The sequence below is a fragment of the Rhinatrema bivittatum genome, chromosome 1, assembly GCF_901001135.1.
Source record: "Rhinatrema bivittatum chromosome 1, aRhiBiv1.1, whole genome shotgun sequence".
NCBI classification, from domain to species: domain Eukaryota; kingdom Metazoa; phylum Chordata; class Amphibia; order Gymnophiona; family Rhinatrematidae; genus Rhinatrema; species Rhinatrema bivittatum.
The window spans coordinates 75,717,262-75,742,118 of record NC_042615.1 but is presented as its reverse complement, the minus strand read 5'-3'; the positions used below and the strand labels follow the sequence as shown (position 1 = coordinate 75,742,118).

General features: G+C 45.6%; 1 protein-coding gene and 1 long non-coding RNA gene across 2 annotated transcripts in view; both read left to right on the top strand.

The window, feature by feature from the left end:
- Positions 1 to 3,250: 3,250 nt before the first annotated feature.
- On the top strand, positions 3,251 to 5,242 carry LOC115100059. Its single transcript, XR_003858956.1, has 2 exons — positions 3,251 to 3,799; positions 4,348 to 5,242. It is a non-coding gene; the product is annotated as an uncharacterized LOC115100059 (long non-coding RNA).
- A 6,608-nt stretch (positions 5,243 to 11,850) lies between these two features.
- FSTL5 (follistatin like 5) overlaps positions 11,851 to 24,857 on the top strand; it is a 1,290,346-nt gene continuing 1,277,339 nt past the window's right edge. The window contains 1 exon segment of the mRNA XM_029618151.1: positions 11,851 to 12,171. The gene's annotated coding sequence lies outside the window, so the exon portion shown is untranslated.

The following is a 24,857-nucleotide window of genomic DNA, read 5'->3' as shown; positions in this document are numbered from 1 at the left end:
GCGCTCAGATTATCTCCTTTGTAACCCGCTATTTTGCCGCGTCCTTAACCTGTTAGTTTACCGCCTACCCTCTACTTGGTGTTAGTGTGGTGTTAGAAAATTAAAACGGGAATAAAGTGTAAAAAATGGGGGCGATTTCGGCGCTCAAGGCCCCGTCCGGTCTCCGGTGCAGCCCCAGTCCTGTCCCCTCCTCCTGAAGCAAAAAAAAAACCCGAAAAAGTAGCAAGGCTCGGGCCTGCTACGGTAGTCCCCTTCTCCCCTCCTCCCGATTTCGGTGCTCAAGGCAGCCGGGTGGGCGTGCATTCATCCAGGCAGAGGGAGCCGGCGGCGAAAGCGGCCTCCGGCTCCCTCTGCCTGGATGAATGCACGGCCCCCGCCGGCAGTGAATGAATGCCCGTGCGATTTCGGCGCTCATGCCTTGAGCACCGAAATCGCACGGGCATTGTTTCTGTTTATCCCAGTCTAATCGGTTGCCCATTCAGGAGCCAAAGTTATTTTCATTATGACTAGGGTTCAGTGGTCTTTTTCTGATTTAAAAAAAAAAAAAAAAAAGGCTGGAGATCAACTTATTTGTTAGAAAGAGGTTTTCCTATAAGGAATTTGATGCATGAATGAATGCCCGTGCGATTTCGGCGCTCAAGGCATGAGCGCCGAAATCGCACGGGCATTCATTCACTGCTGGCGGGGGAGGAGAGGAGAAGGGAGAAGGGACTATCGTAGCAGGCCCGAGCCTTGCTACTTTTTCGGTTTGTGTTTTTTTTTTTGCCTCGGGAGGAGGAGACAGACTGGGGCTGCACCGGAGACCGGACGGGGCCAGGGCAGGTGAGCGGGGGCTGGGGGAAAGTTTGCCGAGCATCGGGAAACATAACTGCCCACTTCCTGGTACCTGTCATTTCAAATGTCATTTGAAATGACAGATACCAGCGCGGCCGTGAAGTGTTAGGCCCGCGAACCCAGGATACTGTATAGGCGCTCTATACAGTAAATGGGTTTCGCGGGCCTAACGCTTGCCTAAGGCTTCGCAGCCGCGGCATGCATTTGCATGCAATTAGAAGAGAGTATCGAACGCTAGGTGAAGAGAACTGTGCGTGTGGGGAACGAGGGTGCGCCTGGCAATGCCGCACTCTTTCTACCGCGGCCTTAGAGTATCGACCTGAAAGGTAGTAAGTGCCGCTTCATGCACGTTACCCCCTTGCTTTTGGTTAAGGGTAGCAATTACAGCTCCATGCAGGTTACCTCCTTCCCTTTAGTTAAGTGAAGTAACTGCTGTTCCAATAAGATTACTACTTTATTTCCTCCATCTAGCCTCTAGGGATACGCAGTGTTTATCTCATGCCCTTCTGAATTCAATTGCTGTTTTTATCCTTACAATCTCACCACCTGACTGGGAAAGTCTGCCAGAGAGAAGCAGAGCATTTCCCTGGTGAGTTGATGGACTGATGAACTGGGAGGTGCCAGAGGAAGGGCAGCCTGGTTGCCTCAGATACAAACTTAATTCCTAGATGCATCAAGCTGTGATTTTTTTGTCGCAGGATGGTTCCACTATCCAGAGGGGTGTCACTGCAATAGTGGGGTCACTCCCCTGACAAAATATTGCGGCTCTATGGTGCATTCTTTTGTCTCGCAGTCAAACACTGCAGCCCTTTAATGCAATGGCGGCCCCATCCTCAAGGGATTACCATCATCAGCTTAAAGGGCTGCTGGCCCTCCAAAAAAAAGTCATGGCCACATGGGGAGGTTGAAGTGGGGTCAGTACTGACCCCCATCTCAACCCCGGGCCACCACTCAAGGCGGCCACGACTCTCCCAAAATGTTAAAAATAAAAAAAAGAGATGCTCAGCGAAGGCCTCGGCCCCCATTCCCCAAAGCACAACAGTCTAATACTACCCCAGCCTTGAAACCAATCCCTCTATCCCAAAAGTGAAATCCCAATCCCAATTCTCCCATGCCCCAAGTGATTGAAATAAAAAAGGTCCTGGGCCCCACCAAATTCCCTTTCCAGGCTCCCCCTTTGAAAGTAACAAAAATAGTGTCCCTGTCCCCATCCACATCCCTCCCGCATACTCCTGGACCTAAAAACTGATCCTGCATTGGGGGGGGGGGGGGGGGTGGCGGGACACAACTTTTTTTCTTTTGGGAGGAGTGGGGGGGGGGGGGGCAGGGACCATTTATTTTTTTTTTTACAATTGGGAGGGCCATCGATGTCACTTGGGGGGGGGGGGGGGGGAGGGACTGGGATCGGGGACCAGGCTCACATTTGACTTTTGTGCTTTGGGGAGGAATGGCGGGGTCTGAGGCCATCGCCACGCAGGTCTTTTTTTTTTATTTGTAAAAAGACCTGCATCTTTGGGGGGGAGTTGTGGTTGCCTAGATTGGCAGCCCCAGGTAAAGACAGGAGTCAGCAGACTCCGGCTCAATCTCCCCATTTACTGCAATATTTATTTATTTATTTATTGCCAATTTAAATGTGCAGCTCGAGCCTTGGGACCTGCGTTAGGGTCCCAGGCATCCTGCCACATATTTAACATATTTCAAATAGGTGTAGTTATTTATTGCAGCTGACCATCCTTTCGGTCGACCGTGATAAAATATTTATAATGGATTGAAATAGGGGGGGGGGGGGGGAATCTGGGTGGGGAGAAGCAAAATTTGCATTTAGCACACAATATACGCACTATAACTCACGTTAGAGCACTACCGCGGCGTGATGCATCACCCAGTTAGATTGTAAGCCCTCTGAGGATAGGGAACTACCTTCAGTATCTGAATGTAATCGGCTTTGAAGTGGCAAAAAGCAGAACATAATATCAAACCAAAAATAAAATAATCAGCCCAAGTCACAAATGAGAGACAAAGAAAGAAAGAAGGACTTTGGAGAAAAGATTATGGCTATCAAACAGGTATTGGGAGAGTCCAGCATGGAAAGAGGTACACATCCCATAGAGCTGGCCTGTTTTGGGGAAGATATGTGGAGTGGTGAATCAGATGGTGTTTATTTTTTGTGACTTTTTTCTGGATTGAGTTGCTGCGTGAGCACCATTCAGAAGTGTATCTTACTTGGACTTTAATTTCCTTGCCATCAGTGGCTAAAGATTTTTATTTTGAACATAGAGCTGGTGTGGAGGTGGCTGTTTTTGGAGTACTTGACTAATGAGCAGGACGAGCACGTGTGAGTACTTAATCCTAAGCGCCTTGAAAAGAGCGCCAAAACAGGAAGTGGGCTACACTAAAATGGTGCCCAGCATGGAGGCCATGGGGTTTTGGAGGCTTCAGGGGTGCCTGGAGATGTACTCCCGACCCGGGGAAGGCACCCTGAAGATCTTGCAGACTTTTGCAAAAAAAGTGTCCCATAGAGTATAATAGATTCAAGGTGGCCATTGTCCCTGCCCGAGAAGGAGGGGAGGTGATGAAGAAGTCTCCTGATATTCACCCGGGGCAGTTCGCAGAGGGGGAGTCCAGTGATTCAGTGAGATGGAATCAGAAGGAGGTCCTGTGCTGCTGTGGAGGTGATGCAATCTGCATTGAATGAAATCACAGGCTATAGTCTAAATCCTCCTGCAGAACAGGGGAGGAGCTGTGTGCTGGGGTCCACCCAGCCTGACGAGGAGTGAGGGGGCATTACAGCAACAGTAATTTTTGTTTGTGAACAGGGAGATTTCGCCTACTGACATCGGAGAGTGCCTCCTGCAGCCTGAACTGCTACAGCTGGCTCCTTTCAGCGCTTTCCTCACAGATCCTAAGCTGGAGAGGACTGTGAGTGAAAGCAGCATGTCATACCAGCCCTGTGTGCTTGGCAGAGGTAAGCAGTGCCAGCGCAACCCCTGGAGAGAGCACTGCAGCGGCCCGGGATTAGGAGGGATGGGCAGGAAGGCCCTGGAGCTTGTTAGGTTGCCTCCCTTACTGTTGAAGTTTGTATCTAGGAGCGCAGAGGTAAATAAAGAAGCAACGGGGAAGGGCACTGAAAATCTCCAGCCCCGCCCCCTCCCCTCTGGCAAGCAGAAATCTGCTGCCTTAGTGGAAAAGAGATAGAGACTGGGGAAGCCGGGGATGGCATCGGCCAGGAGTGCGTACTATAGCATGGGACTGCAGGGAAGAGAGAGAGAGAGAGCCTTAGCAGCACAATAGCATACCTGCAGAGAGGGATCCGCTATCAGGAGTGACAGGGCCAACGGAGTTCTCCTTTTCCTCTCTGAAGCCTGTGGTTATGGGGCAAGCAGGCTTGAAAGAAAAGGGAGGCAGCCAGCATGAAATCTGCAGTGTAGAAGTCAGTTCCCTAGAAATAGTGTGTTTGTGAACGAGGAGACCGCTGGGTCCTAGAGACTGCCTAGTTCCTTTTTATTTTTAAAGGTAAAAAATGCATGATGATGAACCAGGAAAAGCACCCCTTTTCAGCAGTTTCAGCACACGGAGAAGCTGGAAGCTGGGTCCTCATCCCCAAAATGGGTTGTAGCTCTAGAGTGTCCATCAGGGTCCCCCGTCCAACTTAAAGAAAGAAGAACCAAAGAAAGATCCCCTTAAAGGACTTGGTGGAAAAGGTGTCTCTGCCCACATCAGTGCCCAGCTTGATTTTAAGGGCAAACTGTTGTGACTGTGAGAGCTCTGCTACTGAAGAAGGAAAGCTGGAATCTCCTGATCTGATGCCATTTCAGGTTTTGCCAGAAATAATCGGTATATGGGGAAACTGGCCGGAACCTGTGCATAAAGACTGCCAGCCTAGCCATGACCGAAACCCCTCAAACATTTGCCAGTTTCTGGATTGTTCCAAGCTTCCAGTGAGACTGTTCCTTCCAGTGTGAATCCAGTCTGAAGAAGTCTTCCAAGCCAGAATCCAAGTTCTAAGGAATCCCTTCTCTGTGTTGTCCTGTTTGTCCTGTTTGTTTTTTCTCGTAAGTGCTGTTTGCGTTCCTAAATGCTCTTTCCTTGTTTCACTTGCTGATCATTTCCAAGCCGACCCAGATGGAGAAATTCCCAAGGGCTATGTAAGTAGTGGAATCAGCTATAGAGTGTGCTGCATCCCTACTGTTAATTTCAATTTTTCTTCCTGGGTCTGTGAACAATGGACTTTTTAATAGAAGCAGATGTCCTACCAAATCAAGAGGGCTGAAACAAGAAAATATCACTTGTTCTTCAAGGACTTTGGTTGAGTTTAAGAGAATTTTGTTTTGCTTCCACAGAAAAAAAGAGAGTTGTAAAAAAAAGGACATTTAAAAAAAAAAAAAGAATTTCTAGTAAAATCCCAAAACTACTAAACATTTGTCATTCATTCAGACGTTTGCCTTCATTTGCATTTTCCCTGAATAAGTCTGCCTAATTTGAATTTTATGTTTCAGATTGCCTGCCTGCTCTTGCTATTCTAAGAACTAGTGCCTGTTAACCTGGATTTTGCTTTGCAGAATTTGGTATGCAGTCTCAAGAAGATGGATTGGAGGAAGAATATGTGCTTATTCTCTTTTTAGGTACCTGGATCTATAGCCCAGAGTGTCCATAAAATAGTGACCTGAAGGAGGAGTTGTTGGAATGCAAAGCAATGAAGATTTGTCTTTCTGATGATCATTCCTAATAGAAAGAAGTCCAGCTGGCTCATATCCACCATGTGATGAGATGTGATTTGCTTTAGAGGGTGTTAGTTCAGGGGGATGAGCCCATTGTTAAGGTTATTACGATTTAACTTGAGATCCTTTGTAGGTGAAGCAAAGAAGATCCAAGAGGGTTGAGAGATGCTAAGGCAGATCACAACTTGTGTCTGCATTAGAGAATTATGGTGTTATGTGATTTTTTTGGTACACAAATGGTGACTTAATGTCAAATGTTGTCAATGTCTAACATGTGCTTCCTTTCTGTATTTTTAAAGTATTTGTCCATTTGGGGTATGTACCATACGTACATATACTTTGCTTTGTGGTGGGAGGGGGAGGAAGTGACAGGGTAGTTTGTCCTTTAGTGGTATGGCATTTGTGGCCTCAATAGTAATAGTAATTTGCTAGCAGTTGGGCTGATGCAGTCGGCCGAGCGCACCGTTAGCCCCCGTTTGGCCACGTGTTTTCGACGCGCTATTTTTACCCCTTATACAGTAAGGGGTAATAGTGTGGGGAAAACGCATGGCCAACCCTCCCGAATCTAATAGCGCCCGCAACATGCAAATGCATGTGGATGAGCCTATTAGTTAGTCCCACATGATAATTATGTTATTACCCCCATATATCTTAATCCAAGTTAATTCGACCTGTTCATTGTAAGACATTTACTTGTCATTGTTGTTATTGTTTAAAATGTAAACTGAATTGATCAATAATTTTGTTATTGGAAAGTCGGTATAGAAAAATGCTAAATAAATAATAAATAAATGATACAGAAAGTAAAATGTGCAGCCAAGCTGCACATTTTACTCTCTGAAATTAACGCCTACCATCTAGACCAGGGGTGGGCACTTCCGGTCCTCAAGGGCCACAAACCAGTCTGGTTTTCAGGATATCCCTAATGAATATGCATGAGAGAGATTTGCATGCACTCTGCCTCAGATGTATGCAAATCTATGTCATGCATATTCATTATGATATCCTAAAACCTTGACAGGTTTGTGGCCCTCAAGGACTGGAATTGCCCACCCCTGATCTAGACCCTGCCCTTATTTTGAGGTCAGTTTACTTGTAGGTGAGTAAATATAGTTTTCCACTCCCCACTGGTAAGAATTTGAGATCTAATAAAACTTATATACCCATGTGACATGGGGGGGGGGGGGGGGTAGGAGTTTGAGAATCAGCTTTATCCCAGGGCTGAAGGAGCAGATGCCTTTCCTTGTGGAAGTCACATGCATGTCCTCATAAAAATGGCCATGGATAAAAGGAGAGGACTGTACACTGGAGTCCTATAGGATAATAGGAGATAGTTTTGAGGAAAGGAGTTCCTGGAAATTCTGAAATTCAGAGGGATAGCCATGTTAGTCTGGTGTAGCAAAAATGGCACGAAGCGGGTGGCACCTTATAGATGAACCAATTTATTGAGGCATGAGCTTTCAAGGACAGAGTCTACATCACACTGTGGAAGTCCTGATGAAGTGGGTTCTTGAAGCTGGGAATGAGGGTACAAGGAGGTGTCAGAGGAAAGACAACCTGTCTCAGTCTGCCAGTGTGAAATGAGAACCCAGGAAAAGAGGATTTCCCTGGAGAGCTAGTGGACCAGTGTACTGGGAGGTACCAGAGGAAGGATAGCCTGCCTGGGAAAGATCACCAGAGTTCAGTTACAATCAGCCTCAGATTCAAAAGAAAGAGAAAGAGAGTGAGAAAGGACCTTGGACAAAAAACTCCAGCTACCGAACAGGTACTGGGAGGGCCCAGGGTGAAAAGAGGTACCCATCCCAAAGAGCTGACTTATTTGGGGGTGAAGTGTGAAGTGATGAATTAGTCTGTGTTTATTTTTATGACTTTTCTCTGGATTGAGTTACTGGCAGGTCGATTCAATATAAAGTGCGGGAGAGCACTCTGTGTTGAGTGCCCGTTCTCCTGATGCGCTCCCAGCACCTCTCCTGGGCGCACAATTCTCTATTTAAATTAGGGCCCGTGCTAATAAGGATGTCCCTAGCATCTCCTTATTAGCGGAAGCAGTGGCTGTCAGCAGGTCCAACAACCAATGCTTAATTTTACCGGCGTCGGTTTTTGAACCTGCTGACAGCCACAGATTCGGAGAACGGATGCTGGCAAAATTGAGAATCTGTTTTCAAACCCACAGACCAGCGGACAGATGTTTTATTTTTTTGAAGTTTTGTTTTTTTTTAATTTTTGGGACCTCCGACAATATCGCTATGATATTAAGTCAGAGGGTGAACAGAAAAGCAGTTTTTTCTGACTCTGGGCAGGCGTTCTGAGAGTAAAATGTGTGGCTTGGCTGCACATTTTACTTTCAGTATCCTGGGCGACTAACTAATAGGTTCATTAACATGCATTTGCATGTCATGAGTGCTGTTAGTTTTTGCGAGTTTGGCCGCGCGTTTTCGAGGCGCTATTACCCCATACAGTATAAGGGGTAATAGACGCGCATCAAAAACACGTGGCCAAATGGGTGCTAAATGGTGCGCTCAACCAAGGGCGCCATACTGAATTGGCCAATATGTGAGTACTATTTGAGAAGTGTATCTTGTTTTGACTTTGATTTTCCTGCTATCAGACAGTAAAGATTTTTATTTTGAACAACAGAGTTGGTAAAGACACAGCCTTTATGGATACTTGTCTGAAGACTAGGAAGATCCGCTAAGAGTACAAAACCTTGAGGGTCTTGAAAAGAGTGACCTTCACCCCCCTGGCCCATGCATGAATTCCAGGAGCTCAAGGGGGCCTTGCATAGTCCAGGCCCTCCCCATGTGCTCCTATGCCCAGGACCAGAATGGGATGGAGGTTACACCAATATAGATTTACAATGCATCATCTGGCCTTAGCTCATTCATCTTATCTTTGCATTGCAATTTGTACTACATTTGCAGCACATTCTTTTTGAGCAGTTTCCATTTCTATGTGGTGAAGAAGTTGCTGTACTAAAGTGCAAAGGAATTTTGCAAAAGAGTGATGTGGTGGGAGCAGGGGCATCTCCCACCGACAAGGGTCACACTGGCTTCATTTTTTCAAAGTGGCACCCTTCAACACTTGGCAGTGTTGTTCCACTTCTATTTTTGATATGTTGCAAAAAAACAAAACATGCAGGCCAATGCAATATCCGCATGGGAAAAAATGGATGCTCATGTTTAAGCACCCGCTTTCCTAACTTTTGACCATCCACCTCGCCCAGGTGCAGGATGCAGTACGGAAATGAGCTGCTGCATTAAAAAGGAGGCACTAGGGCAAATTGTGGTCCCTAGCACCTCTTTGGCATTGGGTGCCTAGGAGAAGCGGCTGTGCATGGGTTACATAAATGGACACTCAATTTTATGAGCATCAGTTTTCCTAACCCATGCACACCCATAAATTGAGTGCCCATTTTCCTAACCTGACCCCCATAAAAACATTATTTTATTTTATTTTATTTTTTCACATTGCTGCTTTCTGTGGTTCCTCCAACTTAATATTGCCATGACATTAAGTTGAAGGAACCACAGAAAAGCAATAATTTAATTTTTGCTTTTCAGTTCCAAGTTTGGGACTCCTCAAAACTTAACACCAGCTCCCGGGCTGATATTAAATTTTGAGGACAAAATGTGCACATCAGGTACCTGGTTATTTTTTACATTGGAGGTAATAGCTAATAGCATCATCAACATGGCATTTATATGAGATGAGCACTATTAACTATGCCCTGGTTTGAATGTGCTGATCCTCTTATGGGATCAGGGATTATGGACGCATCTCCAAAATGTGCGTCCAACCGCAGGTTAACCTGTGCACAAACCTGAGTGGATGGTATTGCATTGGACTCTTAACGGGGCCTCCCGACTTCCTCATGACCTGAGGCTCCCCTTGGGCCCCCCTACCCAAAGCATCCCCTGCCAATAACCCAGAACTGGTGCCTCTGCAGGCTAGACTGAGCTGAGCTCAGCCTGGGCATCTACAAGCACTTCAATTTTCCCTAAAAGATGCCAGGGCTTCTGTCTTTCCTAGCCCCATTTACCCCTTTCATAGTCATCCTCAGCCTAGTGATCACCAAATATTCCTGCCCTGTTGGTTTCCTCTTTAATGTATTTGTTTATTTATTTGGATTTCCCTCACACTATCACTAGTAGCCTAATGCCAGTTAAATTCAGGTACTGTAGGTATTTCCCTGATCCCGGAGGTCTTACAATCTAAGGGGTTCATTCACTAAGTTATGTTAGGCCATTTATTGTGCAAAAAACATTGTGAATAACCTATGGTGGGCATAATGTGAGATATTTGAAATATCTCACTCTAAGGAGCCCTGGGACCATGTACAAACACATGCTAATGAGCTCATTAAAATCTTAAACTACCCTAAACTTTGCAAATCAAATATCACTGCTTGTCCCATCACACGATAGGAGAAAAGGCCAGGTAGATGGTATCATTTTGGAAAATAGTTGCCGTTGGGTCTGGACCACCAGCTTGTCTTTGTTAGGTAAGGGAGAGATCTAGGGATGGGCTAGATGGAGGATAGGATCCAGTGGTCCACTAGACCATCAGGGATTTCTGTGTGTAAGGAAGGGGTTCTTGGGCCCTTGCTTTGGTGGTCCATTGGAACACCAGTCCAATTTTATTTTCTAAAGGGGATGATCTGGGGTTGGGCATCCAAGCCTTCCAGCTTCCAGAGTCTGACCTTTTGAGTTAAGGGGTGGGGTTGGTGGGGGAGGGGAGATCCTTGTGTCATTCTTAAAAATTTCATTTATTAAAATTTTCACAGCAGGCTGCCTACAAAGGAAGTGGAGATTCAGTGGGTTAGGGCGTCTATACAAATCCTCAGGATTTTTGCTAAGTTTTGGGGGAGTCATTCTAAGGGCCAAGTGGCCCCACAGCTGGTGGTCATAGTTGTATGGTGTTTAGGCTTTTGTTGCCACAGTATTTTTCCCCTGGGGAAATAACAGGGGCCAAATATATTACTGCAGGGAAATGTATAATACCATTGGGGTGGATTTTAAAACAATACGTGCGCCGGTACTTTTGTTCGCGCCGGTGGCGCGAACAAAAGTACACCAGATTTTATAAGATACGCGTATAGCCGCGCGTAGCCGCGCGTATCTTATAAAATCCGGGGTCAGCGCGTGCAGGGGGTGCACATTTGTGCAGCCTGCGCGCGCAGAGCCCAGCGCGGCCTGCCTGTTCCCTCCCCCCACCTTCCCCTACCTAACCCACCCCCCGGCCTATCTAAACCCCCCCTTACCTTTGTCGGCAAAGTTACGCCTGCTTTCAGCAGGCGTAACTTTGCGCGCGTCGCCGGCAGCCCCGCTCCGTCCTCCAGTCCCGGGGGCGTGGTCTGGAGGCCTCGACCATGCCCCCGGGCCCGCCCCCGAAACGCCGCGTCGTTTCGGGGGCGTGCCGCGGCATTTCGGGAACGCCCCCGGACACGCCCCCGGACACGCCCCCTCCCTCCCCGTTTCGAAAGCCCCGGGACTTACGCGCTTCCCGGGGCTTTACGTGTGCCGGCAGCCTATGCAAAATAGGCGCGCTGGCGCGCGCGGGCCTTTGAAAATCCGCCCCTTAGTGAATAATACCATAAGTTTGTACCTGAGGCAACAAAGGGTAAAGCGACTTGCCCAAAGTTTCTAGGAGTATCAGCAGGATTTGAAGCCAGAGTTCCCTGATTCTTAGCTGTCTGCTCTAACCACTAGGATACACCTGCATTCTGAAGAAAACAACCTTTAACAATATTACACAAATGCAAGCTAATGAACCAGCGTCAAGTTGTCAATAAAATTGTTCCAGACTCAGGCTTCTTTGAAGAAAGTCAGGGAACTGAGGGGCTGAGGGAAGGTTCAGCCCAGTCTGGGAAGGCCCTAGCCTCGGCACTGGATTATTATTATGGGGAGGGTAGAAGGGTCCTGGAGAAGTCCCTGGAACATGGGGAAGTGGTAATGGTGCGTGCGAACACTTTTTCTATTTAACGAGTGTGCACCAAGCCAAACGCAATAGTGGCCATCAACATTGCCCTTCTCATTCCCTTTGTAAAATTATTTTGCTGTTATTACTAGCATAGTATTGCCTATGTTTTTAAATGTATTTTATCGCCTCTTTATTTCCATCACGTTGTATACAAGTTTGGCAAAACATATAAATTGTCATGCTAATAAAGTTATCTCACGAGGAGAGAGAGAGAGAGAGAGAGAGCGAGCGAGCTAGCTCTCGGGGGCTGGGTGACGTCACCCGGAGGGCGGGCTCTGCGGGGTAATTGCCAGAGCTTGGGGAGGCGGGAGAAGAGTCGGGTTCGGTGTCTGAAGGCGAACGGTGAGGGGAGAGGTGCGGGTGCTGTCCGCAGAGCCGCTGGTGCTGAAGAGGGAGCACGCGCCGGCTGCAGCCTCCCTGCGAGTGGCTCCCTTTCGGTGGAGAGGACGCCGCGCGTGGAAAGGAGCACCGCCAGCAGGCTCATCACCTCGCCGGCAAACTCTGGCTTGCCTCCGGACGGCCTTTTCACTCGGGGGATTTCTACTATCTGGTTGTCTGAGTGTGTTGCTTCTTCGGACTTGGCTTTTGCCTTTTCTTTCACCGGCAGATCATAGTGGGAGGTCGTGGACGCTCAGATCAGGTAAGTAGTAGGTTTGGTTTATTTTTCTTCTATTGACTTTTCATTTCCTTTTGTTGCTGTTGTTTATTTCGAGGTTCCTGCAAGGGATGTAAACAGAAAAGTTCACAGCTGTTGCCAGGGTGGGGGGGCTTCAGGTCAGGATGCTGCCAGAATCCATCTCCAGGAGGCATTTCGTGTGTGCCATTGATTACAAATCCTGTGTGCGGTACTTACAAGAACTCTTTCAGAGCCAGCCAAGCGGCAATAACTTCTTTCTATCTTTCTCTCAATCTCTTATTTTTCACAATCTTCATATTTTTGTTATGCCTTCCTCGTTGTAAGAAAGGACTTAGGAGTTTGCCTGAACGGGTGGCTTCGAGCATGAGGCTGAAGACACAGTGCAGCAAGCCACAGAAAGAAAAGTAACTTTTATAAGACATCTGCGTTGCTTTCCCTTGATAAGTTGAAGGCAGTCTTCCAAGTTCATTTACGAGGGATAGAGCAGCAGATGACTACAAGACCAAACTGTGCTGCTCTCTCTGGGAGATATCGTCCCATGCTGCATTACCTGTGTGCCCAAGATTCAGTTTTTTTGCATTCTAGGGTCGGGTTGCTTCAAAGTTATGAGAACTCCAGTAATGACCGGTGCATGTCAAGTCTTCAGAGAGGCATGAAACAAATGCAAATGTGGAATGCTGATTTAATATTGCAGTATTAGATTGTAGTATAGCACTGCTGTTGTTGGTAATTGAATAAAGCCTAGACAGAGAAAATGGCTCGCTATTACAGTCAACACTGTTTAACCTCTTGTAGACTTAACACAGGGGGGCTTTCCAGTTTTGACCATTTGGGACCAAAGAGATGTTCCTGGAATTGAAATTACCTCATCTTTGAAGAAGACGACTAATTTCAAAAGATACAGTGTCCTATTTCTTATATGGGGTCAAGATAAGTGAGCAAAGAGACTATCAGGGAGGTGTGTGTGTTAAGTTATGTAAGCAGTTATTTAGCTGCCTAAGGCAGCTCTTGTCTGTTGTAAAAGTAAAAGAATGATATCTAGTAACTGGTCTGTAGAATGGGCCCCTGCAGAATATCAAAAACCACTATTCCATCACACATACTAGAGCTATCCAATGAACTATTATATACACTTCATTGCTGCAACACTGTATAAACATATAACAAATGTATCTATGGTAAAGTGGCACAGTTCATGATGAAAACCCTCAACATCCTGTAAATACAGTAAAGCAAGTTCAGTAATACCTACATTTCTTATGTATGTTCTAAATCTGCTGGATAAAAGGTGGTTGATGTCTGCCCTGCCCCACCCCACCTCCAGTGTTTCAAACAGAGCTGCAGATTAAGAACTCCCCACTCTTTGGGGAAGCGAGCACAATGTGGGCGGGGAAAGCGAGACGGGGGGGGGGGGCCGGCCGGGAGGGCGTTCCCCGAGTTGAAAAGGGGACGCAGGGCTTGGGCGACCCCCTTTTCGCCTGAGGAACAGGCCGGCGCTGGCTGTGCCTTATGCTTATGCTGCTGATTCTGTGAATCTCCTGCAGTGATTCCCTGATTGCCTTTCGTTACTGGCTGAATCTTTTCATCGAGCTCCAAAAAGGCTGCTAGCCTTACCTTGTGAGCTGCTGATTTCTGTGAATCTCCTGCGGGGATTCCCTGGCTGCCTTTCCTTGCTGGCTCAATCGTTTCAGTGAGCCCCACACGCTGCTCTTACAAAGCTTCCTGCCACGTGCTCCTCTCCTGCTTGTTCCAGAGACCTTGTTGCTGCAGGAAAAGGGTGTCGCTGAGGCTGAGCAGATCAACTCCTCAATTCATCACACGGTATTGTAAAAAAAAAAAAAAACAAACCCAACCCTGTTTTTATTCCAGATTCCTACCCTTCCCCCTCTTCCCACATGGTCCTGGAACCTTCCCAGCCGATAGATATGCTTGCTTTACTTCATAAACTGCTACAAGGGAAAGCGATCCCATTGACTGCCGCTTACTTGCTTTCACTTTGTTTTTAAAGGGCCAGTGACCCCCTGAAAGGATTTGTGGACAGCGGTCCTTTTTTCCTCATGCCTGCCTGCACACTAGGGATGTGAATCGTTTTTTGACGATTTAAAATATTGTCCGATATATTTTAAATCGTCAAAAATCGTTAGAGCCGCGATACAATAACAATTGCCCCGATTTATCATCAAAAAATTGTAAATCGGGGGAAGGGGGAGGGCGGGAAAACCGGCACACCAAAACAACCCTAAAACCAACCCCGACCCTTTAAAATAAATCCCCCACCTCCCGAACCCCCCCAAAATGCCTTAAATTACCTGGGGTCCAGAGGAAGGGTCCCAGTGTGATCTTTTACTCTCGGACCTCTGGGTGCGTTGTAGAAATGGCGCCGGCGCTACCTTTGCCTTGTCATATGACAGGTCAAAGGTAGCGCCGGCACCATTTTGTTTTTTGTCCCCCGACGTCAGGAGCGTAGGAGATCGCTCCCGGACCCCCGCTGGACCCCCAGGGACTTTTGGCCAGCTTGGGGGGGCCTCCTGACCCCCACAAGACTTGCCAAAAGTCCAGCTGGGGTCCGGAACGACCTCCTGCAGTCGAATCGTGTTGCCGTACGGCCGGCACCATTTTGCGCCGGCCGTACGGCAACCCCCAGGTAATTTAAGGCATTTTGGGGGGGTTCGGGAGGGTGGGGGATTTGTTTTAAAGGGTCGGGGTGGGTTTTAGGGTTGTTTTAGTGTGCCGGTTTTCCCGCCCTCCCCCTTCCCCTCCCCCGCACTGGACCCCAGGTAATTTAAGGCATTTTGGGGGGTTCGGGAGGGTGGGGGATTTATTTTAAAGGGTCGGGGTGGGTTTTAGGGATGTTTTAGTGTGCCGGTTTTCGATTTACACGATATTTAAAAAACCCAAACTGCGACGATCCGATTCCCTCCCCCTCCCAGCCGAAATCGATCGTTAAGACGATAAGACGATCGATCACACGATTCACATCTCTACTGCACACAGCACTCCTCTACTTTTGGTCACATACTTGGGGACAGCGGTCCTTTTTCCTCATGCCTGCCTGCACACAGCTCTACTTTTTGGTCACATACTTGGGGTCAGCGGTCCTTTTTCCTCATGCCTGCCTGCACACAGCTCTCCTATACTTTGTTCATATACTTGGGGACAGCGGTCCTTTGCGTACCTTCTACGGCACCCGGAGTACGGACAGCAGTCCTTCATTTTCGGTTTATTTAATCTCATATATTGCATTTAAGAACAGCAGCACAGCTTTTAGCTTTTCCATTCGCCAAGCCTCAATATAATACGCTATAGATTGTAAAGTTTCACAATTTCTCTGATTTTATTATTTCCATTCTACTGTGCACCGTGGTTGTATTTACTCATCTGTGAATGTTTTGAATGCTTCTGGTGCCATTCCCGTTTTCTGATGGGTTTTAGCCGTTGCTCTCAATAAAACAGTTTTTATAGCAGAAAGTTCATTTACAGTACGTTACTGCACTTATAATATCGTTGTATTATAAAGGCCAGCAGCCTACAATTTCTCTTCCGTTCTGGCATGTTACGGTTGTCATGGCAGCCCTGGGATTATTTAAAAAAACAAACAAAAAACTTAAAATTATGGGGTGAGGGGCGAAAAGAGCACATAGAGCACATGGCAGGGCTAGAGCACATGGCAGGCGGCCATGTTTAGGGGGGGCCTAGAGCACATGGCAGGCAGCCATGTTTGGGAGGGGCCCATGACAGGCGGCCATGTTTGGGAGGGGCCCATGACAGGCGGCCATGTTTGGGAGGGGCCCATGACAGGCGGCCATGTTTGGGAGGGGCCCATGGCAGGTGGCCATGTTTGGGGGGGGGCCTAGAGCACAGGGCAGGCGGCCATGTTTTAGGGGGGCCTAAAGCACATGGCGGGTGGCCATGTTTGGGGCGGCCTAGAGCACATGGCGGGCGGCCATGTTTGGGGCGGCCTAGAGCACATGGCGGGCGGCCATGTTTGGGGTGGCCTAGAGCACATGGCAGGCGGCCATGTTGAGGGGCACATTGTACATTGCTAGCAAATTTTCAAAATTATTTGCTGTTTACTCCTTGCGCTTCGCTTTGCTTGCTTTCCTGCTGTCATTTATTATTACTTTTCCAGCTCTCTACACATGGCTTCCATCATGCAAGATCAGGCCCATACAACACACACCATCTGGTGCACCTGCTGATGCCTTGCTACCGGAGCCGGCATCAGATGTCACATTACCTCCCTCTAGGGCTCTCAAAAGGTCCAGAACCCAGAAGTCTAAACGACCGGGAGCTCAACCGAGCCAGAAGAATTCTGCTCCGACATCCATACCACCTCAAGTCATACAACCTCAAGCCCAGGGATCGCTGCCAGGAACAGGGGGCTTAACAGATATGGATCTGCTGTTAGCGGAGATTCGAGAACAAGCAACTGCCCATGGGACTGAATGGGTCAGGGAGTGCATGGCCGCTGCGGCAAAAAATCCAATTCCGGCGGCTCTAGCACCTATTCCTGCTATTCAAGTTCCCATCCCGGTGATTCAACCACCTAACCCACTCATAACCGCAAAGAAGACGTCACGCCGTGTGCGTCCAGCATGACCTAGATTTATCTCGGAACGTCGAAGCTCTCCAGGTCCAGACTCTGCATCCGCTTCAAGCCGCAGACAGTCAACAAGCACCCGGCGTGGCCCTACCAGGTCTCTGCCGGCAGCTCAACCGGCGGCATCTTGCCTCGAACACGCATTACCTACCGCTGACTCCTTTCCTACTAGGATTAGAGGTAAGCCCAATGCTCATTTGGACGTTGGTTCGTCATCTGATGGCAGCGACGACGACACAGCTCTAGCTAGAGCTATTTGCAATGTTTTTAAATCCTTTAAAAGAAAACGGTCAGCCGGACGTAAAAGCTCTGGCTCGCCTGCTTTGGTTGGGACGTGGTCCCTAACAGTGACGCTGCACCGTCCAACCTGGCTTCCTTACCCAGTCTTCAAACGGTGGTCCCAGTCCCCCAGGTTGATGTTCCATCAGTCCTCACCATTCCCAATTCAATTGCGTCCCCTTCACCTATTGCACCCCCAACTTCAGTCCCACAGGGACCCCAGGCCTCTGAGCTGACGGAAGAGGTATTGTGCGGAGTGACCTCTCTAGCTCACAGCGTCCCTCTCACGACAAAAAACAAGATATGGAACAGGGAATTCATTGACATTTTTTCTTTGCTGATCACGGATTTGGACACTGAGCCTGAAAAAGAGGGACAAACTTCTGTAAAAGATAGACGCCCAAAAATTGCAAAAACCATTCACAATTGGGTCAAAGCATTTCACATCCTTATCAGTGTCATTGTCGAGCGGGAGCCTGAGCAGTCCCCGTTCCTCATCAGGTATTTGGACACCATCATGAAAGCCCAGCGGAGAGGCGGCTGGGCTTGGTTAAACTACGATATCCGGTTCAGGAAGGCTATGGCTTATAACCGCTCTCTTACCTGGAAACACAGGTTGTTGGACTTATGGCTGGACGAGATGACGTTGCATAAGTCTACCTGGCAGGAAAAACCCTTTCCTGCCTCTCCCTGCGACAGGTATTCCTTTCACGGCACCGGCAGACGTGACGTGTGCAGGCAGTTTAACGCTGGCCTCTGCACAGGGGCACACTGCAAGTTCAAGCACCTGTGCTCCTCCTGTGGCCTCGGGTCTCACCCCGCGGCCCATTGCCGCAGCTCAAAGGAACGCCGTCCACCCCATCAGCCTTCCAACAACCGACCAGCTGAATTCACTAGCCCCAACTCCAGTCAGCGTTGATGCAATGCGCCCCTGGCTTCAAATATATCCTTTCCCTGACAAAGCCAAGGAGATATCCAATGGCTTCTCGTATGGCTTTAGAATACCTTGTCATTTTGGTGCCCCCAACTCCCAAGCCCCTCCTCGTAACTCACACTCTCTAGCTAAGCACGAAGAGGAGGCGGCCAAGAAAATTCGCTCGGAATTACTTTTAGGTAGAATAGCAGGTCCATTCCTCAATCCACCCTTTTCCAATATGGTGGTTTCCCCTCTTGGCATGGTCCCCAAAAAAGAGACGGGTCGCTACCACCTTATCCATAACCTTTCATTCCCCCCTGGCAATTCAGTCAATGACCATATTGACCCACACCTCTGCTCTGTGTCTTACACCTCGGTGGACTCTGCCATCCGCTTCATCCGGAATGCGGGTCCCCTTGTGCATATGGCAAAAGTTGACATAGAGTCTGCCTTTCGCCTGCTACCGGTGCACCCAGACTCCTTCCATTTACTCGGTTTCCATTTCAAAGGGCAATTCTTTTATGACAGATGCATTCCCATGGGCTGCTCCATTTCCTGTGCTTTCTTCGAACTATTTAGTTCATTTTTGCACTGGGTTATCGAGCAGCAGTCGGGTCTCAGGCACATGACACTGTGGCTTTGACAGCCAGGTGTCTGAGGTAGCTGCCCGGTTTTCCAAGCTTAACACTTCCTTGCAAGGGGTAGCGCTGGTCACCAAGAGCCAATTCAGTATTTAAGTTATGGAAAGTTATACAAGTTGTATTATTTAAGCTATGTTAGCTTGTTGATATATTATATATATTATATGCTGTTATTGTATTTAAAGGGCTGCAACCATTATTTCATTGCAACCAATAAACTTATCGAATGTTAAGCTGCGTGATCCTTTGTAATCAGGTAAGGGAGGGGGGGTTGTTGTGGGGGGGGGGGGAGGGTGTAAGGGTCGAAGCATTTCAACTGTCCACATTGTGTGTTAAAGGAGATTCATGTCTTTGACCTAGGTTATGTCTACATCTGTTATATTGTAGTGACTTTTCCTGGTGGTGCTGAATGTTGTGGTGGGGTATTTTAGTATTTTATCTTGAAAATTCAAACATTAGTTATATATTAGTACACATGCATAAGTTTTACTATAAGTACTTTTAATGGTGGAGTAGAAAAAGTAGCAATTGATTTCAAAACAAAATATAATATTAAATAATTCCTATTTTTGCAATTGTATTAAATGACAATAAAAATTTATAATATGTACTAAATTAAGCTGTAATGGAGTGACAGTAATAAATGCCTTAATTAGATAGCAATGGTTATTTTTTTTTTTTTTTTACTTCTTGAAATGCTTTCATGCAGATCAGCATTGAATTAGTTACCAGATATTCTCTCTGAGTTTACTGCATGGATCTTCAAAGTATGATAACATGTTGAAATCTTGTTTGGAAGAAAGGCAAATCATTATGGCTAATAGAAAACATTAAAACAGCCATTTTTAGCTAAATTATCAGTGAAATAATATTTGTCTCATCTCTTAAATTTTTATTTGAGTTTGTGGTGAATTTATATTTACTGCTGTTCTGATAGATCTGTTCTAGCTTTCTGCCTTTTACTAACATTTTTTAGCCTTTCTTAGTAGATTGAGGAAAAATGTCATTTCCATGAGAAGCAATAAATGAAACATGTATTAGTCACATATATTTAGATGTCAGGAGGCTAGTAATTTTGCAATATTTTTCTGAGCTGTTTTCACTTCTTCGTTCTCTGTCTGTTAGTGTTGAAGCTATGCCTTTCCTCCAGAGACATTTATTAGAGGCCCAAAAGAATCAGAAATGTTCTCTAGGGATTCCTGCAGATAGCAATCTATTGCTGTTTTGTTTGTCAGTAAATACATGGGTAAACCCTGCATCCTGATTGTGCAGACAGGGATTGTTTATGCAGCAGTAGCCAGTGAGTATCCAGTGAATTCCAGAGAGCTGGGTGTTACTTCCTGTGTTCAGTTGCTGGCATAAGCCATCTTCTGTTAGCAGTGGCAATACTTTTTTCAGCTTCATAGCACATGTTTTGTTCTTACAAGGTTCTGTTATGATCTGCTAATTTTCAAAAACCTTTAGTCACATGAGAGTATCAGATGAAATTCTCACATTTGCAGTAAAAAATGTGTATACATTGCCATAAATCCAGCATGAAGCATTAATGAAAAATATGTATTTGAAAGGTTAAAGTAAAATAGACTGAACAAAAGTAGAAACACGCCTCACAAGCAATGTCCCTAGCATGTAATGAATATATTTATATATAGTTTCCATTATGATGTGATTGGTAAGCTGTTGCTTATTTTGTTCAATTATACAATGACTAAGCAGTTATTCATTTGATGGCAGTACATTGTCTGTGCATCCAATTCCTAATAAACACTGTTCAATCTTGTGAAAAAAAAGTAGCTAAATCACAGTCCTGCACAATAATGGAGTTTTCTAGCCTTCCTACATAGTTTCCATCATAGCCATTAACTGCTTTATAGTGATATAAATGAAAGCAAGTTATTAAAAACAAGTGAATATTCACCATCTCCTCTTATTTATTTTATGCAGTCTTTATCTAATCCATTAACATTTTTGGGATTGTAGAATATAATATGAACACTTTTGCTATGCAAGCTGTAAATGCAATATATTATGACACTGAGCTGGAGATATAAAATAAAAACATTACCTCACTAGTTGTGACAGAAAACTACTAGCTATTTTGAAATCATACCTGACATAAGTCAGTCCTGAGATTTGTAACCTTCCATCTCTAAGCATTGTGGGGGTTTCTCCTGTTTTGTTAGTTCAAATGCTTAAAGCTGAGTGATTTCAAAATAGCACTGGTTAAAAATCATCACACATGAGATGTTTGTAGCCCTATTGGCAATATAGCAAAAATAGCCAAAACCCTTTAGTAGTCAGGTTCGAAGTGTGAAATATAAGCAGAAATTGATTTTGTTTGTGATTGACTGAAATGGGCTGAAGTTCACAGTTTATTTCCATTTCAGTTAAATGAGGCTGATGTCCAGCAGAGTATTTAGAACAGCTACCAGAGTGAGAGTCTTGAATAAAGTACTTGAGTTGCTATATCAATGCTTGATAGGAATAAGAGAAAAGATAGCATTACATTTTCAGCTGGGGGATTATTAATAATAGTATAATTTCATTGTGTTTCATGATTTTAAAAACCATGATTGAGCTTGGATTCATTTGCAGTGTTATTCTATGGAAATATACTTTTGTGAATATTCTTTCAATAGATAAGGGTTTGTAGTACTGTCTGAAAATGCACTGTACATGATTTGTTGTAACTATTTAGTTTTCATATAAAAATTTTTTTAGTAGTTTGATTTAAGCAAACTTAATGGATGTATTAGATAACATTTCTTTTAAAATGATTTGAGATCAAAATATTTGATCAAAGAAACAAAAGATCAAAAACAAGCTCTAGAACAGCTAAGATAACCAAGAAAGTGTGAAGGCATAAAAGAGCTGAGAGGTGAATGATGTTAGTTATTCATAATTCAGTTTCACATCATATAAAAAGGAGAAGTTGAGTAGTATTGGCAGAAGTGTGTGAATAACAAAGTGACCAGCACTCCAGTATTGCCTTAAGGCTGTTCTTACCAGCCTAAGGAAACCTAAGCTGGAGGAGCAGAGCAGCAGACTGAAGAGGTAGCCAATGCCATTAGTATGGCAGACACAGTGAATTTGCCCCATGGTACTGTGATAACATTATGGGTTTAACAGATGTTAACAAACTCCCTGCTGGCCAACTGGGGGCCATGTTAACATTTCAACACTACTATAAAGAGTATTATAACTAAGAGGCAGACTGAAAGTAGAATACTATATTGTCAAACTATTCCAATATATAGTAAATATAGCACCTAGAACTCAAGTCCAGCTTTAACACATTAATTACATGAAAACTTTTACTTTAAGACCGTTACAAAAATGAAAGAAATTTGTTGAAATGCTTTTTTTTTTTTTCTACCATTATAAATTTATAATGCATCACCTGGAATTACTTCATTCCATCTTATCATTGCATTGCAACAAGTTTGATTTCCTTAGTTTCTTTTTCTATATGTTTAAGAAGTCACTGTACTGAAGGGAAAAGTGATTTTCCAAAAGGATGCTCTAGAGGGGGCAGGTGCATCCCCCACTGCCTCCTACCCCACCAGCTCCATTTTTCAAAGTGGCATTAGCCAACCCTAGGCACTACTTTTCCCCTCTTGTTTTTTATGTTAAAAAAAAACAAAAAAAACAGCCCTCCCCAGGCTCCCTGACAATTCCTCAGGTCTTGAGGCTCTCCATGGGCCCCTTTACCCTGCCAAATAACCCTGGGCTGGTGCCACCCTAGGCTAGGCTGAGCCAAGCCAAGCCAGAGCTTCCATGGGACCTCAGACTTTCCATACTCTACAAAGAAGAGTGGGCTGGGGTCTTCCCTGGCCCTTCATGGGCATCCTCATCCCAAAAATGGGCAGGAGTTGATCATGCCCCGCAGGCTTCCTTTTTATTTATTGTTTATTTATTTGGATTTAGCTGGCACCTTATCACTGGTAAACCAATGCAGTTATATATTAAGGGACCGTAGGTATTCCCTGGCCCTAGAGAGCTTACATTTCGTGGAGATGTATTTACAAAGGTTTTCTCCCATTCTATATCGATGGGGGAAAATGCTTAGTAAATGACCCCCTAATGCTTATACCTGAGGCAACAGAAGGTGAAGTGGATTGCTCAAGGTCCCAAGGAGTGTCAGCAGGATTTGAACTCTAGCTTCTTTGGCTGCTCTAACCACTAAGGCTAAAGAAGATATCATCTAACATATTACATAAATGCAAACCAACAAACTGGCACCCAGTCTGATGCCAATAAAATGGTGCCAGTCTCACTCTGAAAGAAATGGAGGAACTGAGGGGTTGGGAGAGGTTCCTGCTGGGCTTGGCTCATCCCAGCTTGGGAAAGCCCTGGTCCCAGCACTAGATTACTGGCAAGGGTGGGGGAGAGAAGAGGGACATGGAGAGGCCCCCAGGACCTGAGTAAGTGATGTGGTGGTGGTGGTAGTGCGTGTACTCTCTTTTATTTAAACAAATATATTATTTTGGGACTTAACTGCAAATAACTAAATACATGAAAATTTTCAGATATTTTTGGGCAGCTCTGTTTTCAGTTTGTTCCATTCAGAACAAACCAAAAATAAACTTTTTTTTCTGAAATGCCATTTATGCACAAACAAATTCACATCCTTAATGATTAACTTCTCAAAACATCATAATTATTTTGAGGTGCAAATTAATCAGGTTGAAAAGTGATGTATGCACCACCTGTATTTTCAAAGGAAAATTCCAAAAGAGTTAGGATATGACATCAGGAGCATTAACCTGCACTTCCAGAGCTAGCTGAAATCAATTCCTCTCAAAAAGGGGGTCTAGTTAACTCTTACATACCTTCAGGTGTGTTCTCTGTCAGGAAGTGCTCTGCCTCTGGCACCAATCAAATCTATTGATCATAAGCCTGCCTCAAATTCATTTTTAAATATTTCTTCTTTATAACTGTGCACACAAGTCAAATGGAGGAGGAAGAAGTTATGGTTTCACCTTTAACAGTGGATTAACTGAATAAAAAACAAACAAGAAAACATCCTGCTATTCAAAGGCTTTCAGTGTCATCCTATGTATTATACTATATCTCAGACAGGTGAAAAAGCCAGTTCCTACAGAAACATATACAATCTGCAAAACAGCGATAAACCTTTAATGTTTTGATCAAAGGTTTTGATTAAATGTTTTGATAAAACTTTAAGTGTTTTGCTTATAGAAATAAAGGGCTGGATTATAAAAGGGTTACGTGTGAAAATGGTCTTACGTGTCGCCGGGCCTATTTTAAATAGGCCCGGCGACACGCGTAAAGCCCCGGGATGCGTGTAAGTCCTGGGGCTTTACAAAAGGGGTGGGGCGGGGGCAGGGCTGGAGGCCTCTGACAGAGCGACCATTGCTGCTGTGTCAGAAGATCGCATGCCGGCAGCCTGCCGGCGCATGCAACTTGCGCCTGCCCAGAGGCAGGCGCAAAAGGTAAGACAAAGGGCAGGGTGGCGGGTTAGAGTAGGGCTGGCGGGGGAGAGGCTAGGGGAAGGGGTGGGAAGGTCAGGTTAGAGGGAAGGGAAGTTCCCTTCCAGGCCGCTCCAATTTCGGAGTGGCCTGGGAGGGAACGGGGGAAGGCAGCGTGGCTCAGCATGCGCAAGGTGCACAATTGTGCACTCACTTGTGCGAGCTGACCCAGGATTTTATAACATATGCGTGCCTACGCGGGCATGTTATAAAATCGGGCATAGATGTGCGCGTGTCGGGTAGCGTGCACACATGTACGCCCGCGCGCAACCTTTTAAAATCTACCCCATAGTGTTTATAAAAAATGGTGAATGTATCCAACAACAACCACCTGCATCCCATCTCAATAACCCATCAACGTTCTCTGTTTCATCGTAATGGGTTCAATCAAGGGAAATCTCCAAATTGGTATGATTAAAATAGCTCATATTTTTATTTAAAAAAAAAATGTTTTGAACAACACTTATCTGAGCATTTCCAGTTCCCAAGTCATAAGAGCCTATTATACACTGGCCTGAAGAATTTCAGTTCCAGTATCATTAAAGCTTAAGAACATAAGAAAATGCCATACTGGGTCAGACCAAGGGTCCATCAAGCCCAGCATCCTGTTTCCAACAGTGGCCAATCCAGGCCCTAAGAACCTGGCAAGTACCCAAAAACTAAGTCTATTAGCTTATCATACTCTGTCCTGTAAAAAGAAACACAGCAAAGCAGCTTCTCAGTATTATAAACCATATATTTTTATTCCTAAAACTGATACA